The sequence below is a fragment of the Dipodomys merriami genome, unplaced genomic scaffold, assembly GCF_024711535.1.
Source record: "Dipodomys merriami isolate MVZ:Mamm:240054 unplaced genomic scaffold, mDipMer1.0.p SCAF_220, whole genome shotgun sequence".
Taxonomy (NCBI): domain Eukaryota; kingdom Metazoa; phylum Chordata; class Mammalia; order Rodentia; family Heteromyidae; genus Dipodomys; species Dipodomys merriami.
Window position 1 is genome coordinate 1491788 of NW_027203605.1, and position 14261 is coordinate 1506048.

Consider the following 14261-nt stretch of genomic DNA (forward strand, 5'->3'; position numbering starts at 1 on the left):
AATGGGGTAATATCATTCATTCTGATGGAGGCATAGAATTCCATTATGGATATATAACACATTTTCTAGATCCATTCATCTACTGAGGTGCATCTAGGTTGGTTTCATACCTTAGCTGTGGTAAATAATGCTGCAATAAACACAGTCATGCTGGTAGCTTTATTGTGGTCTTGTTTGTGATCATTTGGGTAAATGCCCAAAAGAGGGATTGCTGGATCATAGGGGAGCTCTATGTGGAGTCTTCTGAGGAACCTCAATACTACTTTCCAAAGTGGTTGACCAAGTTTACACTCCCACCCACAATGGAGTATGGTTCCCTTCTGTCCACATCCCCTTCAGCATCTGTTGTTATTAGAGTTCTTGATTATAGCCATTCTAACTGGGGTGAGGTGGTATCTCAATGTTGTTTTGATTTGCATTTCTTTTTTGGCTAGAGAGGTTGAATATTTCTTCATGTGTCTACTGGCCATCCTTCTTTCTTCTTCAGAGAAGTTTCTCTTTAAGTCTTTTCTGTATGCCAAAAATGAGAGAAATGTTGCTGAAATCAGGAAAACAATTACATTCAGAATAGCAACAAAAAATAAAATACCAAGGAATTAACTTAACCAAAGAAGTGAAGGACCTCTATGATGAAAACTTTAAAAACCTGAAAAAGGCATTCAAAACAGAACTTAGGAAGTGGCAAAAACTCCCATGCTTGTTCCTGGATTGGAAAAATCAACATTGTGAAAATGGCAATACTTCCCAAGGCTATCTACAAATTCAGTGCAATACCTGTCAATATTCCAACCTCATTCTTCAAGGAAATAGAAGAAGCGATCCAAAAATTCATATGTTACAATAAAAGACCCTGAATAGCAAAAACAATCCTTAACAGAAAGAACAGTGCTGGAGGAATATCAATACCAAATATCAAACTCGAACAATGGAATAGAATTGAAAACCTAAAAATGAACCTAAAGACCTATAGCTATCTAATCTTCAATAAGGGAGCTAAAAAAAAAATAGAATAGAAGAAAGACAGCCTCATCAGTAAATTGTGCTTGCAAAATTGGTTAACTACTTTTAGAAAACTAAAGCTAGATCCTTATATATCACCCTGCACCAGAATCAACTCCAAATGGATCAATGTCAAAGCAGATACTCTGAAAACATTACAGAATGGAATTGGAGAAACCCTAGGTCTCCTTGGCACAGGCTGAAATTTTCTTAATAGAGACCCAGAAACACAACAAATCAAAGAAAGGTTGGACAAATGGGATTGTTTCATATGTAAAACATACCTGGAACTTAAAAAACTAAACCCCCCAAAAACAAATCTTCAAAGAAACAAGATCTCCATCTTGATGGAAATCTAGCTAGCTGTCCGGCTGAGCAGCTAGCTTCAACTCAGGCCTTGGAAGAAAACAAAAGAGTCATTTAGCAAATCACAGGAACCTGACCTGACCTGCCATAATCAGCTCCACCTAGGGGAAAGTAACCAAGCCCAGGCAGTAGAAGCTCCTCCCCCTCAGGAGTCGCTTTCTTCACTGTGTAAACAGAGCCAGAGGCTGCCCCTCCCTACAGCATATTAGACAATTAAAGGAAATTCAGTAAACATAAACCCTGACAATGGCTCCAGGCTGGACTCTGTGAGTGTCTCAGAAGCTAGGCCCCCAAGGAAAACCTATAGATTGCTGAAAGGCCTCAACTCTACCCAGAACCAAGCCTAATCACAGCATCTCCCAACTAGAGGAGAGAGCCATCTTCCTGTTTTGTGATACTCAAAGCAGATCTCCCTCCCACTGAACTAGCCTGGGAGGAGGATTACAAAATCCTGGGTAAAGCAGAGCATTTTTCTGCCTGCTCAGACAAACTGACTTAAGAAACCAATCAAAGCACGTGAAAACCAAACACCATAGCAGACCAGAGACTCAACCAAGAGAGTTGATACAGACAAAAGTGAGAAACAGGATCTTCCCCTCCACCTCCCCCGATAAAAAAACAAATCAAAGAACTATTTTTTACCTATTTTTTATTTTTAATTTTTTAAAAATTGTTTTCTATTAATCTTTTATTTTTCCTCTTAAAATTTTTATTTAGGTGTATATGTATGTGTGCTGTTTTTGTCTCTACTGACCTTTCAGTTCTTTTTTTTCTTTCTCATTTTCTTCATTTTTCTTCTCTTTTGTCCTTTTGTGCGCGACTTAATTGCTGTTCTGCTCATCCTCAGATATATCCGTCCTCAATTATTACACCTTATCTACCATACTGTACACACTTAATACAGAAATTTATTACTCAATTCAAATACTCTCAGGCTTAAATTCCTTAGTAGCAGTATTATATCTTTATGCCTATATAATTTTTTAAGAATGAGATGTACAAGTCATTATGTGGAAAAAGGAACTTTAGAATTTTGGTGGGTGGAAGGTTTGGGTGGGGGGGGTGGGAGGAGGATGGGAAGGGATGGGAATGGGAAACAAAGGAGGAGGCTACAATGCTTGATAAGAAATGTACTCATTATCTTGCCCATGTAATTGTAACCCCTCTGTACAGTATTTTCACAATAAAAAAAATAAAAAAAAGAATTTTTATTTTTTAGTTTTTCAAGTGTCCTTTTAATCCCACTCCTCCTCTCATCCTATCCTCATTCTCTCAATTTCACCTTTAAAATTAGATAATCTTCAAGTTTCAATTTTTAAATTAATTTTTTGTTTTTCCATTTTTTCTCGTCTCTTTTTTTTCTCTCTCCTATCATTCGGTCCAGCATATTTCACTCTTTGAGATTTGGACTTGGTTAATTTCACTCTCTTTGGCATTTCCCGATCGATTTAATCCTAATTTTCACCATATTTCTCCCTAAACATAATAATTTCTGGTTTGCCAAATTTTCCTTGCTGCTCTTAGCCCATTAATCCATAGTTGTTTGATGTTGAACAGATTTTATCTGTTAAACTAGATTGTATCTGCAGCCTTTTCCCTGTGCAACTATAGGACTCTGGTTGATGCTTGCCTTAAAATAGTTTTCTAGCACAAAGTTGGTGTTACTTTCATACCAAATGGGCAGAAAAATCCGGAAAAATGGCAAATCCAGGTATCTCCACTCCCACTCATGGTAATCAGGTGACAGAACAAATAATGAATAATCCAGAGGAGAGTTCCCAAAAAGCTGTACAAACAATACTGGTAAAAATGGTGAATGTAAAGATCAAAAACCTTCAAAGACTGAGTGTGAGCCTAATAGGGAGAGAGAGGATGCAAACCAAAGATCAAAACAGCAATCTCTTAAGTGTGAGGAAGCTACTCAATGAGTGATTCAGGAATTGCATGAGCAGGTTGAGAACACTCAAAGAGAAATAAATGAATTGTGTAAGCAGGCTGAGAACAGTCAAAGTGATAGATAAGGATTGCGTGAGCAGGCTGAGAACAGTCAAAAAGAACTATAGGAATTGCTTGAACATGAGGAAGCTAATCAAAGAGTAATACAGGAATTGCGAGAGCGGGATGAGAATAGACAAAGATCGATAGAGGAATTCATGTAATACATAAGCAGACAACTGAAAAAATTCAGGGAGACCACAAAAAGAATGATTAATGGAACCACACAGAAGGAATAAAAGTCCAAGGAAACCATAAACAATCAACTAAGTGATTTGAGAATAAACACGGAACACCAAAGTAAAGAAGTAAAAAAATTATACAAGATCTAAAAAAAGCTCCAACAAAGAATTGGAAGCCATCAAAACTAAAGCCATTTCCTCTTAACTCTGGAACAAAACAAGGATGTCTACTCTCTCCACTTCTCTTCAATGAAGTATTAGAATGTCTAGCTACAACAATAAGACAAGATGCAAACATAAAGAGTATCCAAATAGAGAAAGAAGAAGTAAAACTCTCCCTCTTTGCAGATGACATGATCTTGTATTTAAAAAATCCCATAGACTCCACTCCCAAATTACTCAAGCTGATTCAAAATTTGGCAAAGTAGCAGAGTGTAAAATTGACCTCCAAAAATCAATGGCTTTTCTGTATGCCAACAATGAGAAAAGTGGGGCTGAAATTAGGAAAGCACCTCCATTTGTAATAGCCCCACAAAAAATAAAATACCTAGTAATTAACTTAACTAAAGAAGTGAAGGACCTCTATGATGAAAACTTTAAAAGCTTGAAAAAGGATATCAAACCTGAACTAAGAAAATGGCAAAAACTCCTATGCTCCTGGATTAGAAAGATCAACATAGTGAAAATGGAAATACTTCCCAAGGCTATCTACAAATTCAATGCGATACCTATCAAAATTCCAAACTCATTCTTCAAGGAAATAGTAGAGACAATCCAAAAATTCATATGGAACAGTAAAAGACCCCGAATAGCAAAAATGCTCCTCAACGGAAAGAACACTGCTGGAGGAATATCAATACCAAATTTCAAACTCTACTATAAAGCCATAGAAACCAAAATAGCTTGGTACTGGCACAAGAACAGACCTCGGGACCAATGGAATAGAATTGAAAACCCAGAAATGAACCTACAGACATATAGCCATCTAATCTTCGATAAGGGAGCTCAAAAAATAGAATGGAAGAAAGACAGCCTGTTCAGTAAATGGTTCTGGCAAAATTGGTTAATTACTTGTAGAAAACTAAAGCTAGATCCTTATATATCACCCTGCACCAAAATCAACTCCAAAATGGATCAAAGACCCCAGAGTCAAAGCAGACACTCTGAGAACATTACAGGATGGAATAGGAGAAACCCTAGGTCTTGTTGGCACAGGCTGAAATTTTCTTAATAAAGACACGGAAACACGACAAATCAAAGAAAGGTTGGACAAATGGGATTGCTTGAAGTTGCAGAGTTTCTGCATGGCAAATGACATAGCTAGAAGATCAATAGAAAGACCACGTAGAAAATCTTCACTAGCCATAAAACGGACTAGGGTCTCATATCTAAAATGTACTTGGAACTCATAATATTAAATTCCCCAACAGGAAATCCTCAAAGAAACAACTCCCCAATAAATAAGAGGTCTAAAGACTTAAAGAGTTCTTGTTTATAGCTATTCTAACTGGGGTGAGGTGGTATCTCAATGTTGTTTTGTTTTCCATTTCTTTTACAGCTAGGGAGGTTGAGCATTTCTTCATGTGTCTATTGGTCATCCTTCTTTCTTCTTCAGAGAAGTTTCTCTTCAAGTCTTTAGCCCACTTATTTACTGGGCAGTTGTTTCTTTGATGATTTGTTGTTGGGGGATTTAATTTTTTTAGTTGCATGTATATTTTATATATGAGACCCTTGTCCATTGTATGGCTAGTGAAGATCTTCTCCCTATCTGTGGGCTATCTATTGATCTTGCTAGCTATGTCCTTTGCTATGCAGAAGCTCTGCAACTTCATGCAATCCCATTTGTCCAACCTTTCTTTGATTTGTTGTTTCCGGGACTCAATTAAGAAAATTTCGGATGTGGTTCCGGGAAGATGGCGGAGGAGAAGCTGGAATCTGAACAAGCATTCGCATAGAAAGCAGTTTTAGAGTTCCAGTGAACAGTCCTAAGCCAGAGAATCACACCAAGTGTGCCATCACAGGACAGAGAGTTAGTCAAGAGAGGGGAAGCCAAGGAGACACATCTGAGCGCCTGCAGGGTCGCGGCGGTGACCACCACCGCAGGGTCATACCTGAGACACAGAGAGTCCGGGACGAAGGAGCCAGACGCAGCGGACGAGCAGATTCTACTCAACACCAACAAGACCAACAAGGAGCGGACATCTTCATCCTGCAGTTTGCAGACCAGAGACGACCCAGGATCCAAGACTCGGCGTGAGTACAAGCCGGACGTCCTCACTCCTTCTCAGGGAGCAGAGGAGGGAAGGCCACCCCTCTCCCCACAGCACCGGTGATCTCCATCTTGGATACCGACAAAGCTCGGAGGAGCTGCTAGCTCCATCTCAGGCCTTGGAACAAAACGAGTCATTTAGCAGGTCACAAGAACTTAAAGGTGAAGTGACCTGCCAGACTCGGCTCCATCCAGGGAAAAGTCACCCAGCTCAGGCGCCAGCCATTGGAGTGGCTTGCCTCACTGGGTAACCAGAGCCAGAGGCTGCCCCTCCCTCTAGCAGCCACCACACTCAATTGAAAAACAGAAACCCTGAGAATGGCTCCAGGCTGGGCGCTGTGAGCTTTATCACAAAATAGCCCCAGGGAAAAGCTATTGTTTATTGAAAGGCCTCACCTCTACCCAGAACCTAGCCTCATCACCGCATCCCCCTCTTTTGCGATTCTCAAAGCAGATCACCCTCCCAGAAAACTAACCTGGGAGGGGGATCTCAAAATCTTCGGTAAAGCAGAGCATTTTTCTGCCTCTTCCAACAAACCTACTTAAGAAACCAATCAAGCCACAGGACCTCAAGCTGACCAGAGACTCCAACAAGAGACTGGTTACAGACAAAAGGGAGATACAGGATTCTTCCCACCCCTCCTCCCCCCAAAAAATCAAAAGACTTTTTTTTCTTTTTTTTTCTTCTTCTTCTTTTCTTTTTTTGTTTTTTTTTTTGTTTTTTGTTACCTTATATATATATATATATATATATATACATAAATTTTTTTCTCTTCTAAAACATTTATTAATCTTTAATTTTTGCCTCTTCTGAAAAAATAATTGTTTTCCAGTAACGTTTTTTTTTCTCCTCTTATAATTTTTATTTTAGGAATATGTGAATGAGCGTTTTCCTTTCTTTTCTTGTCTTCTTTCTTTCTTAATTATCTTTTTGTTTTTTGTCTAGCTCTACTGAACTTCTGATCTTTTCTTCTCCCCTTCCTATCCTTAAATTTTTCACATCTCCTCTATGTCCCTCCCTTTCTCTAAACATATTCACATTCCTCTCTAAATAGACGGTCTTTTAATCTCTATAATAACATTAACTTTTATGTTTCTATTTTTTTTCTGGTCTCTTTTCATTCCTCTTTCCGTCTCTTCTTTTTCTCTCTCTCTCTACTTGCATCCTACCCAACCCATTTCCTGCATTATGATTAGGACATAGTTAACTCTCCCTGTGCCTCCCCACACCAATCTATTCCTATTTTTTACCCACATCTCTCCCTAATCCTAATAATTTCTGGCTTTCCAAATTTTTTACTGCGGTTCGAAGTCCTTTAACATATAGTTGTTTGATGTTGAATAGATCTATCTGTTCAACTAGATTGTATCTGTAGACTATTGACTGTACAAACGCAAACTTTGGTTGATGGTTGCATTCAGATAGTGTTCTAGCACAAAACTGGTGCTATCTTCATCTCAAATGGGCAGAGTAAGCCGGAAAACCACAAGAAAAATGGCAAATTCGGGCATCTAAATTCCCAATCTTGATAATCAGGGATTAGAACAGATAAAGAATAATCCAGAGGAGAGTTCCCAAATAGCTCTACAATCACTACTAGCAAACATGATAAATGAGAAGTTTGACAATGTACAAAGGACTCTGTATGAGCGTGATAGGGAGAGAGAGGAGGCATCCCAGAACTTTATACAGGAATATCATAAGCGTGAGGAAGCTACTCAAAAACTGTTACAGGATTTGCGTGAACAACTTGAGAATACTCAAAGAGAAAGGGAGGAATGGCGTGAGCAGGCTGAGAACACTCAAAGAGAACTGCAGGCATCCCACGAACGGGAAGAAAGAGAACTGCAGGAATCCCACAGACGGGAGGAAGCTAATCAAAGAGTAATTCAGGAATTGAGAGACCAGGTAGGGAATACACGAAGATGAAGTCAGGGAGACCACAAAAGGAATGCTGAATGGAACCCAACAGAAGGAATGGGAGTCCAAAGAAACCATAACCAATCAACTAAGTGATTTGAGAACAAACACTGAACACCAAATTAAGGAAGTAAAGAAATTCATACAAGACCTAAAACAAAGCTTCAACAAAGAACTTGAAGCCATCAAAGCTGACAAATTAGAAGGAAAAGAGATAAAAAACAAAGTAGAGAGTCTTGACAACAGGTTAGACCATGCAGAAGATCGAATCTCAGGGATTGAAGACAGCCTAGATATTATAGAGAAAGAACATACAACCATCCAAGACAAGTCCAAGAAATATGAGAGGTCTATCCAACACCTGGAAGACACCATCAGAAGGCCCAGTCGAAGGACAATGGGTGTAGAGGAGCACCTAGAAACAGAAGTTAATGGTCTAGGAAATTTGTTTAACAGGATTCTAGCAGAGAACTTCCCAAACATACAAAAAGATAGGCCTATTCAGATACAAGAAGCTTTTAGAACCCCAAACAGACCAGACCAGAATAGGATATCCCACCATCACATTATAATCCACACAGGATCAACCCAGACCAAGGAAAAGATCCTTAAAACTGTCAGGGAGAAAGGTTAATCACCTATAAAGGGAAACCAAGTAGAATTACCTCAGATTTCTCAGCAGAGACAATCAAAGCAAGAAGAGCCTGGAATGACGTATGCCATGCCCTAAAAACAACCAACTATCAACCAAGAATACTGTACCCAGCTAAACTCTCCTTCATAACTGAAGGCCAAATAAAAACCTTCCATAAAAGAAAAATTGAAACAATTCATCTCCACCAAACCAGCCCTGCAAAAGATTCTTAAAGATGTCCTACACATAGAAAACCAACAAGACTGCAACAAAGGCCAAGAAACTGCACCCAAACTGAGAATCCAAGAACCTTAGGAAGAACCCAGGTTTCGCAGCCCCCAAGAAGGTAGATAACATGGCAGGAACTCCCAAATACCTCTCAGTCCTATCTCTTAACGTTAACGGACTGAACTCTCCAATTAAGCGACATAGACTGTCTAGTTGGATTAAAAAACAAGACCCTTCTATCTGCTGCCTTCAGGAGTCACATCTTGCCAGTAAAAACAAACACATTTTCAATGTTAAAGGCTGGAACAAAATCTACCAAGCAAACGGCCCCCATAAACAGGCCGGAGTTGCAATCCTAATATCAGATAAAATAGACTTCAAATTAAAATTCGTGAGAAGAGATACAGAAGTTCGCTACATACTAATGAAAGGATCTCTCGTTCAGGAGGATATTACAATTCTAAATATCTATTCGCCAAACAAAGGAGCACCCAAATTTATCAAAGAAACACTACTTTCCCTCAAATCCCATATAGATCCAAAGGCATTAATTGTTGGGAATTTTAACACACCACTCTCCCCACTAGATAGATCAACTGGGCAAAAACTCAACAGAGAAAACGCAGATCTAAACAGCTTCATGGATCAACTAGACTTAACAGACATTTACCGAACATTTCACCCAGCAGCCTCAGAATACACGTTCTTCTCAGCAGCACATGGAAAGTTTTCTAAAATAGAAGATATTTTAGGCCACAAAGCAAACTTGTCTAAATTCAGAAACATTGAAGTTATACCTTGCATTCTCTCTGACCACAAGGGAATAAAATTAGGACTCAACACCAAAAGCCACCAAAGAAAGTCCGGTATCATATGGAGGCTGAACAACACAATGCTGAATCATGAGTGGGTCATGGAAGAGATTAGAAAGGAAATTCAAATGTTCATGGTATTCAACAAAAATGAACACACAAATTAACAGCTCCTCTGGGACACAGCAAAGGCAGTACTCAGAGGCAAGTTTAGAGCTCTGAGCTCCTACATCAACAAATTGGAGAGATCTGAAACTAGCAATTTATTGACACATCTAAACCTCCTTGAAAAAGAGCAGCAAGATAAACCCCAATCCAGTAGACGGAAAGAAATAATCAAAATTAAATCAGAATTAAATGAACTAGAATCCAAAAAAAACTATAGAAAGAATCAACAAAACAAAGAGTTGGTTCTTTGAAAAAATTAACAAAATTTACAGACCCTTAGCAAATCTTATCAGAAAAAGAAGAGAACACACCCAAATTAATAAACTCAGAGATGAGAATGGAAACATCACCACGGAAACAACCAAGATTCAGAACATTATAAGGGAATACTTCTCAAAACTTTATGCTAATAAGTTCGACAACTTCACAGAAATGGACCTCTTCCTAGCAATTATTGACATGCCAAAACTAAACCAAGATGAGTTAAACTATCTTACCAGGCTCATATCAAGCATTGAAATAGAAAAAGCAATAAGAGACCTCCCAGCTAAGAGAAGTCCAGGACCAGATGATTTTACAGTGGAATTTTACAAGGCCTTCAAAACAGAGCTCACACCAATTTTCCTCCAACTCTTCAATGAAATTGAAAGAGAAAGCTCACTACCGAACACATTCTATGAAGCCATCATAACCCTCATCCCAAAACCAGGCAGGGACTCATCAAAGAAAGAGAACTATAGACCCATTTCTCTGATGAACATTGATGGAAAAATTCTCAACAAAATTTTGGCCAATCGACTTCAACAATTCATCCAAAAAATCATAAACCACGATCAAACAGGATTCATTCCAGGAATGCAAAGCTGGTTCAATATACGCAAATCAATTAATATTATTCATCACATCAACAGGAGCAGAAAAAGCATTGGACAAGGTCCAAGACCCCTTTATGATGAAGGTTTTGGAAAAATTAGGATTCCATGGAACATTCCTCAATACAAGAAAGGCTGCATATGAGAAACCTACAGCCAGCATTATACTCAATGGTGAAAAACTAAAGCCATTTCCTCTTAACTCAGGAACAAGACAAGGATGCCCACTCTCTCCACTTCTCTTCAATCTAGTATTAGAATGCCTAGCTACAGCAATAAGACAAGATGCAGACATAAAGGGGATCCAAATAAGGAAAGAAGAAATAAAACTCTCCATCTTTGCAGATGACATGATCTTGTATTTAAAGAATCCCATAGACTCCACTCCCAAATTACTCAAGCTGATTCAAAACTTTGGCAAAGTAGCAGGTTATAAAATTAACCCCCCAAAATCAATGGCTTTTCTGTATGCCCACAATGAGAAAAATGTGGCTGAAATTAGGAAAGCAACTCCATTTGTAATAGCCCCACAAAAAATTAAATACCTTGGAATTAACTTAACTAAAGAAGTGAAGGACCTCTACGATGAAAACTTTAAAATCTTGAAAAAGGAAATCAACACAGAACTTAAAAAATGACAAAACCTCCCATGCTCCTTGATTGACAAGATTAACTTCGTGAAAATGGCAATACTTCCCAAGGGTATCTACAAATTCAACACGATACCTATCAATATTCCACCCTCATTCTTCAAGGAAATAGAAGAGGCAATCCAAAAATTCATATGGAACAATAAAAGACCCCGAATAGCAAAAACGCTCCTCAACGGAAAGAACACTGCTGGAGGAATATCAATACCAAATTTCAAACTCTACTATAAAGCCATAGTAATCAAAACAGCTTGGTATTGGCATAAGAACAGACCTCAGGACCAATGGAATAGAATTGAAAACCCAGAAATGAACCTACAGACCTATAGCCATCTAATCTTCAATAAGGAAGCTAAAACAATAGAATGGAAGAAAGACAGCCTCTTCAGTAAATGGTGCTGGCAAAATTGGTTAACTACATGTAGAAAACTAAAGCTAGATCCTTATATATCACCCTGCACCAGAATCAACTCCAAATGGATCAAAGACCTTGAACTCAAAGCAGACACTCTGAAAACATTACAGAATGGAATAGGAGAAACCCTAAGTCTCCTTGGCTCAGGTCGAAATTTTCTGAATAGAGACCCGGAAGCACAACCAATCAAAGAAAGGTTGGACAAATGGGATTGCATAAGGTTGCAGAGCTTCTGCAGGGCAAATGACATAGCTAGCAAGATCAAGAGAAAGCCCACCGATTGGGAGAAGATCTTTACTAGCCATACAACGGACAAGGGTCTCATATCTAAAATATACTTGGAACTCAAAAAATTAAACCACCCAACAACAAATCCTCAAAGAAACAACTGCCCAATAAATAAGTGGGCGAAAGACTTAAAGAGAAGCTTCTCTGAAGAAGAAAGAAGGATGGCCAATAGACACATGATGAAATGTTCAACATCCCTAGCCATAAAAGAAATGCAAATCAAAACAACATTGAGATTTCACCTCACTCCAGTTAGAACAGCAAAAATCAAGAACTCTAACAACAACAGATGCTGGAGGGGATGTGGACAGAAGGGAACCTTACTTCATTGTTGGTGGGAATGTAAACTTGTTCAACCACTTTGGAAAGCAGTATGGAGGTTCCTCAAAAGACTTCACATAGATATCCCCTATGATCCAGCAATCCCACTTTTGGGCATTTACCCAAATGTATACAAACAAGACTACACTAAAGCTACCAGCACACCTATGTTTATTGCAGCATTATTTACCATAGCTAAGATATGGAACCAACCCAGATGCCCCTCAGTAGATGAGTGGATCAAGAAAATGTGGTATATATACACAATGGAATTCTATGCCTCCATGAGAAAGAATGACATTTCCCCATTTGTTAGGAAATGGAAAGGTTTGGAAAAAATTATATTAAGTGAAGTAAGCCAGGCCCAAAAAACCTAGGTCCCATGGTTTCCCTTATTTGCAATATCTAGTATAGGTATGAGTCAGCGGAAAATGTCAGATAATGTGATGTTAGGAAAATGAACCCTTAAATACGTATTTTAATGTTTTCGTTTCTTTCATGCATGTGTTTCTAACGCATTTATAAGATTATTTCTTTGTTGCTTTGTATGTCCCTCCCCCACAGTGTAACCCCCGCTTTCACTATATTTGATGTCAGTATAACATGTGGAGGAGATGGGGACAAATAAGTCGTTTAAGGATTCAGGTGGACCTGTTGCAACAATGAGTACAAAATGTCATGTCAAAACCAGGTTTACAATGTCAGTGTGGGGGGGGAGGGGGTATAATTGGGTGGGGGGAGGGGGGAGGCTGGGAAGGGAGGTGAAGGGTAAACAAAGGAGGAGGCTGCAATGCTTGGTAAGAAATGTATGCATTATCCTGCCCATGTAATTGTAACCCCTGTGTACAGTATGTTCACAAATAAAATAAAATAAATTTTTAAAAAAAAAGAGAAAATTTCGGCCTGAGCCAAGGAGACCTATGGTTTCTCCTTTTCCATCCTGTAATGTTTTCAGAGTGTCTGCTTTGACTCCGAGGTCTTTGATCCATTTGGAGTTGATTCTAGTACAGGGTGATATATAAGGATCTAGCTTTAGTTTTCTACATGTAGTTTACCAATTTTGCCAACACCATTTACTGAACAGGCTGTCTTTCTTCCATTCTATTATTTTAGCTCCCTTATCGAAGTCTACTTGGTTATAGGTCTGTAGGTTCATTTCTTTCTTTCTTTAATTTAATTTTATTTGTGAATATACTGTACAGAGGGGTTACAATTACATGGTCAAAGTAATGCGTACATTTCTTACCAAGCATTGCAGCCTCCTCCTTTGTTTACCCTTCACCTCCCTTCCCAGCCTCCTCCCTCCCTCCAATCCTTCCCTCCCCCCCCCGCTCCCCCCCACCATCATTGTAAAGCTCCTTTTTGACATGACAATTTGTACTCTTCATTGTTGCAACAGGTCCACCTGAATCCTTAAATGACTGTTTTTCCCCATCTCCTCCATAAGTTATACTGACATCAAATATATTGAAAGCAGGGGTTATACTGTGGTGGAGGGACATACAAAGCAACAAAGAAATAAACTTATAAATGCGTTAGAAACACATGCATGAAAGAAAAAAAACATTAAAATACCTAAGGATTCATTTTCCTAACATCACATTATCTGACTTTCCGCTTGACTCATACATATACTAGATATTGCAAATAAGGGAAACCATGGGACCTGTGTTTCTTTGTGCCTGGCTTACTTCACTTAATGTAATTTTTTCCAAGTTTTTCCATTTCCTAACAAATGGGGCAATGTCATTCTTTCTGATGGAGGCATAGAATTCCATTGTGTATATATACCACATTTTCTTGATCCATTCATCTACTGAGGGGCATCTGGGTTGGTTCCAGATCTTAGCTATGGTAAATAATGCTGCAATAAACATAGTTGTGCTGGTAGCTTTAGTGTGGTCTTGTTTGTAAACATTTGCGTAAATGCCCAAAAGTGGGATTGCTGGGTCTTGTAATTTTCTAAATAAAAAATAATATGAGATTTGGGAGCCAGTGGCTGCTGCCTCTAATCCTCGCTACTTAGGAGGCTGATTTCTGAGGATTGCAGTTGGAAGCTAGACTGGACAAAGAAGTATGTGAGACTCTTGAGATTCTTATTTCCAATTAACCGTTAAAAAACCAGAGGTGGAGTTGCAGTT

General features: G+C 38.7%; 1 long non-coding RNA gene across 1 annotated transcript in view; it reads right to left on the bottom strand.

Annotated features, from left to right (window-relative positions):
* Positions 1-229: 229 nt before the first annotated feature.
* LOC138834989 (uncharacterized) overlaps positions 230-14261 on the bottom strand; it is a 32501-nt gene continuing 18469 nt past the window's right edge. The window contains exon 3 of the long non-coding RNA XR_011374323.1: positions 230-510. This is a non-coding gene — a long non-coding RNA (uncharacterized lncRNA). The remainder of the gene's footprint in view (positions 511-14261) is intronic.